The sequence below is a fragment of the Lonchura striata genome, chromosome 32 (assembly GCF_046129695.1).
Source record: "Lonchura striata isolate bLonStr1 chromosome 32, bLonStr1.mat, whole genome shotgun sequence".
NCBI classification, from domain to species: domain Eukaryota; kingdom Metazoa; phylum Chordata; class Aves; order Passeriformes; family Estrildidae; genus Lonchura; species Lonchura striata.
Genome location: NC_134634.1, coordinates 4975527 through 4981766, shown reverse-complemented (window position 1 = coordinate 4981766; position 6240 = coordinate 4975527).

Genomic DNA, 6240 nt, shown 5'->3' with positions numbered 1-6240 from the left:
ATGGTGAGAGACTCCATTGAATCCCTAGGGAGACCTCAGATCCAAGAGGCAAGACCAGGGGGAGTCAGCATGGGAAAAATGGCCCCTACCGGACTCTTGGGAAAGCTAGTGCTATTGTTATTGATAAGTGGTACTCTCAGCAGAGAGAGACCCCTGCACCAAATGCTATCATCCCATCTATGATGGAGACAACCTGAGATCCCTATTCAGAGTTCAAACTAATATAAACCCAAGATGCTTTAATCACTTTCAATTAATTACCTGTCAAGAGGATAGAAAAGTTTATTGGATTACCAGAAATACAGCCTCTTATAGGCAGAGCCTACTTGGGGAGTGTCCACTAGGAGAATCCTGGTTCTGTTTTGAGCATGAGGGACTGAAAGACCTAATAAAGGAAAAACAATTGATGTGGAAGAAAGATAATTCTGACATCCCCTTAGGGAGAAACCTATTCATAGATTTAGTCAAAAATATTAGCAAAGAGTTAAACTTGACTGAATGCTGGGTTTGTGGAAGTATCCAAATGACTGAAATTTGGCCTTGGGAGGGGATTAGTTTAAGCCCACTAGAAATTTTAAGATGGAAGCAAACGAAAACACAATATGAATTTTTGGCATCTAGTGGGAGGGAAAAATGGGATCTAAAATCAAAAGTACTAGGTGAAGAATGTATACTGAGAACGGGAAGGAGAAATAACACCCCTGTAGGAAAAATGGCATGTAAAAGATATCTAATAGTAAAGAATTTAGAGAACAAATGGGTCGCAAGAGAGCCCCATACGTACTGAGCCGTTGGGAGAACAGAAAAGGGATGCATATATCACAAAGGATATAAGCTCCACAAATGCACAGAAAAAGGAGTAAACCCCTTCTGGGGAATTAGAGAACTGTCAAAATTTTGGGAATTTCCAACTGAAACTAGGGATGGGTTCTGTTAAGTCCCAGAGTATCTATTCTGGATCTGTGGAGACATAGCATATACAAGACTCCCAGGGAACTGGGCAGGGAGTTGTACCATAGGAGTCATCAAAACAGCCTTTTTCCTATTACCTAAGAAATCAGGAGCACATCTGGAAGTCCCAGTATACGATGGTTTAAGAAAAGACAATAGAAAGAAAAGGGATATAATTGATATGGGAGGTACACAAATGTGGAAAAGTAAAGTAAGGACTCCAGAGGAAATCATACAAACTTATGGGCCAGCTACATGGGCTCAGAATGGATCTTGGGGCTATTGTGCTCCCATTTATATGTTAAACAGAATAATCAGGCTCCAAGCAGTGCTTGAAAATTGTAATGCTTCTACCAGAAGTGTTCTTAACACAATAAGCATTGATGCATCAGTAGAGGAAATGCTAGAGAGAATATCAAGGGTTCCTGCAGGTTCACAGACAATGTTAGTTGAGGCACTTAGGGATGTAGGGAAAGATTTGGTGCAAGCCCAAATGCAAGCTTTTGCTGCTCTGACTCCATTACAACCTCCACAAATCACAAAAAGCTGCCCTCACCTGGAATAAGCAAGGACAATGGAATCACATCTTAATATTAAAATCTTAATTGAGGCCAGAAGGACTAGCGTCAGATACTTTGCAGACACTGGATCTTTCAGCTATTGTGTGTGCATTTTGTCAATGGATGTACAATCCTATAAATGTTGTATCTATTTATATGCAGTTGGAGTAGTGCAGCGCATTGAAGATGCACTGCTGCGAGAAGTGCAAAACCAGCGTTTGAACACACTTTTTGCACAACTACAGTCTGCCATCAGACAAAGAACTGCTCCATATGCAATTTTTCACATCAGGAGTCATAAATGAATGGAAGGATTAGGGGAAGGCAATGCTCGTGCTGGTTGACTGGTTTCAGTGACTGCCTATGGACAGTTTTACAAAAGCACACAATGTCCATGCTTCATTTCATCAAAATGCAGAACTACAATGTTGCTTTGATATTACAATGGAGGAAGCCCCAGGAATTGTCAGAACATGTCCAGACTGCAGTCATCACAATGGACCAGGCCTCAGCCTGGGGATAAATCCCTGAGGTCTAGGCCCCAGTGAGTTGTGGCGAATGGATGTGACTCATGTAAATGAGTTTGGGCATTTACGTTATGTCCATGTGGTTATTGACACCTACAGTCACTTCATTTGGGCCTCTCCTCAAGCTGGAGAGAAAACAGTTCATGTTATTAGGTATTTAACACTGTGCTTTGCTATCTTAGGGGTACCTAGAGCTACCAAAACAGATAATGCACCTGCATATGTAGGGAAGAAAGTTAATTGTTTTTTGCAGTAATGGAGTGTTAAGCATGTTACAGGAATACCACATTCCCCCACAGGTCAGGCTGTTGCAGATGATAGATAAATATGATTGTTCATAAATAATACAGCTAGGATGAGAACAGTTCTCCCAGCCAGCCGGATGACACTCCTGCCCTCGGATGAGTCCTGGGGTGAAATGGGCTGTTCCATCCCACCCCCCAAAAGATGTATGGCTCATCCCATACCTCTGTACCTTCCCCTAAAACATCAGAGTCTGTGACCTATTGGCCCATGCCTTATCCCAACCCACCTAGGAGCCCCTGAAAAGGGGGCTCCGAGGGGCCACATGCCCTCTTGAAACCTCTTCCCCCCTCCTGAAACTTCCTCCCCTCCTGGGGCTTCCCCTCTCCTAAACCCTCCTTTTGTCTCTCCCCTCCCCACCCTCTCAGGCCGGCCATGTGCTACGCCTGGGAGCACGAGGCAGGACCTTCCTGCATCCCCAATAAACCTCTTCCCCCAAGAGCAAACCTCAGAGATCTCTGCCTCCATTCACCCACACAGTGCTGGAGTGTGATATCCCCACATTAGGCTATAGTAGATGACCCTACATTATTGTTATGAGCAAAGAAAGAAATTGATAACACATGTGATTTGTGGGTGCTCAGGGGCATCAAGTTACATTGTGATTGTATGTGGAAGATGTAGAAAGACAATTTGAGGTAGAGATTTTCACATATTTAATGTGTGTATTGATTGTTGGAGACCCCTAAATGATGATAATCCAGTTTTTGCTCTTCGCAGGTGGTTGAATCAACCTTGTGCTACACAAGCACAACTGAATTCTCTGTGGGAAAACCTAGAAGATAAAGAGCTAGCATATACAGCATTTAGACTGAATAACTCACTTAGCATTAGCAAGATTATTTGTGCATACTAAGGTAGAGTCTAGTCAATATAAGCATTTATGTGCTAAGCATAATCTGGAAGGGGGACGATGTCTGTAGACAGAATGTTACCTTTAATTTTGCTACTGTCAATTTTGTCACATGTTGCTGCTTGGGCTCCTGCACAGCCAAAAACAAACATATGGGTCACCTTGGCTAACCTGACAAACCACAGTGCTATTTGTTTATCCTCACCTGGAAATCCATTTTCTACCTGCCTGGTAGGAGTTCCTGTTAAAAATTGGCCTTGCCCTCGGAACATACCAACTTGTAATGTAACACAGCCCCAAAACAATGTGGCTAATTGGGATTCTTGGGTTCCTCACCTCCCTCTTGCTCCTCTTGAACCACAAGAGTTAGAGCTTTTGGGATCAGTTAAGGCTGATGCATGTATTATTTTCAATTGGAACAGTGTACGACAACAGAATCCCAACAATAAGTAGTCGGTGTCAGCAAATTCTAACTTCCCAATATATAGAAATTCTTCTTATTGGTGTAACTACACTTCAGCACATGTCTCAGTTTCTTCTGAATCTCCACTGCAGCTACCTACTGGGTACTTCCTCATGTGTGGGGATTGTCCCTGGTCTAAGTATTCCTTCTAGACTCAAAGGCAGTCCCTGCACCATTGGTCGATTGTCTTTATTGACACCAAACATGTCCATGATATTGAATGTATACTGACAGCATAGCCAAAAGAGAATGATCCATGCTTTTCAGAGTGACTGCAGGGGTGACATACAGTTTTGGTCCCAAGGAGCAATTGTAGCTGCTTCTATTTTTGTCCTAGGAGCTGCAGCAGACAAAGCACAAGCAACACTGAACAGATTAGGTTGTTGGCTTGCCAAACTAACGCTATATCTGCTGCACTGCCTAATCTTTTGCTAGATGTTGATTCTGTTCAGCATGCTACTTTGAAAAATCATGCTGCTATTTATTTTTTACTGTTGGCTCAGTAACATGGTTGTGAGGATTTTGAAGGTATGTGTTGCATGAATATGTCTGATCACTCCAAATCAATGCATAACCAAATTAATTAATTGCATAGGCTTACTACTCAGTTACAACATGAGGATGGATTTGGGTTAGATGACTGGCTAAAATCATTGGGCCTGAGACCATGGCTTCATTCTATCATTCAATATCTAATCATGCTTGGTTTAGTGATTTTGATGATTGTATGCTTTTTACCATGTATTTATGCTTGTCTTCAGAGAGTCAATCATCAAATTGCCACATTTGTCACCAATCAAGCAATGCTTGTGCAAAAGAAAGAAGGGGAAATTGTTGGGGAATGGTTGTTGGAACAAGGCCATGATTCTATGGAATACCTGTTCCAAAAAAACCTCTGCTTAAGACCCCAGAATCAGGCTGTGTCTGACTTGGGAAACAGATCTTGTGTTGCTTCTCTTTCGACCGCCACTTTGCTCTTGGGGGCTACTTGCCGCTGTCCCCGGCCCCTCCCCGGCGCCCCAGGACCCTCCGGCTAGCTGGCCCCTCTCGGGGCCGGGGTTTTCCGCGGTCCCGCTGCCCTGGGCTTACCAGGCAGCGTCTGGGTTAGCACGGTCCGAGCTGCGGCGCTGCCTCAGTCGCCGCTAGGATTCGAGATAAAGAGACCAAGAGAGACCAATGGTATGCTTGTCCAGAGAGATTGTATTGCCTGAAGCGTTGCAGGGACCAAAGGCCCTGGGCTATTGCCCAGATACAGTTTTATACAGCAAAATTAAGAGATAAGGTCTTAAACAATAGAGACAGTGTTCAGCTAAGGCACATCAGAACCACCCCAGGGGCCAGGTCCAATAGGAACTGCTCAGGGGTGGGGAGAAGGGGGTCTACAGAGGAATGCTGTAGACCCCCTCGGGACTTTCCCGAGACAGTGGAGCATACATGAATGTATCTTTTACCTCAGTTTACCATTCCCAAGGCCTTTCTAAAACCTTCCTCCACGCTACCATGCCAGCATGATAACAACAATTCCCCGCTTTTCAATTAATAAGATGAACGGTGCCTTGGGAGAAGGTAAAACTGTGGCTCTTAAACTGCAGTGTCTTTCTGCTTGTCATCTTCCCACCAATCGCTTTCCGTGGCAGCAGCAGCGATGAAAACCGGTGTGGAAGCCTTCGGCTTCGAGGTGATGACCTTGGAGATGATCCGCTTCAGAATCCCGAATGCTAACAGAACTAAAAACAATGCAACTAGAAAGTAAAAGATGTCTTTTAAAAGAGACACTGCCCACCCAGAAAGGTCCCAGTCTTTTGAACAGATTTTTAAACCAATCCTCATTTTCTTGCTTCACACTTCCCAATGAGGCTTCTCATTTCCTGAATGGACAAGTGGACACTCTGACCTTTAGATGACAGATCAAAACAACACAACCCATCAAATTCTTTACATCCATGACCATGTGCCAACAGCAGGAAATCAATAGCTGCCCTATTCTGGAGGGTAGCCTTTCTGGTTATTTCCTCGTCTTCTAGGAGGTCACTCAGGGCTGCTGATGTTAAATTTGCCTGCTTTGTCACCCAGAATTCTAGATTGCCTAATTCACTCAATGCTTTGGCTGCCGCAACCCATGGTAAAAACACAGAGACGGCAATTCTTTTGGATTTTGCCCAATGATAAATTTCTGCATCACAATGTTCATCAAATTGACTTGCACTCCGCTTAGTAATTTTTTTCCCACCTTTTGCTTGCCCAATTGGAATTTGGGTCATGTTGGGGGAAGCAAGGGTCAGATGCCCAAGAGTGCATGGACCTCCAATAAGACGAGAGGGGATTCCTGGGTACGCTCTGTCCCCACAGATAAGAAACATTCCCTTGTCCAGCTTGCGTGGACGGAAATCAGTGGTGGATGTAAATTTCAGCTTGTAGACAGCTGTGCACCATTGACCTGCTCTGAATTCTACCTTGTACTGTTTGACATGCTCATATAATTTTACTTCTTTGGTTGGGGAAAAATCAAATTGAATGCAAAATTCAGCTTTTGCAGAGCCTAGGAGTTCTAATTCCTGGGGCTCCTCCTCAGCAGAGGGCAAA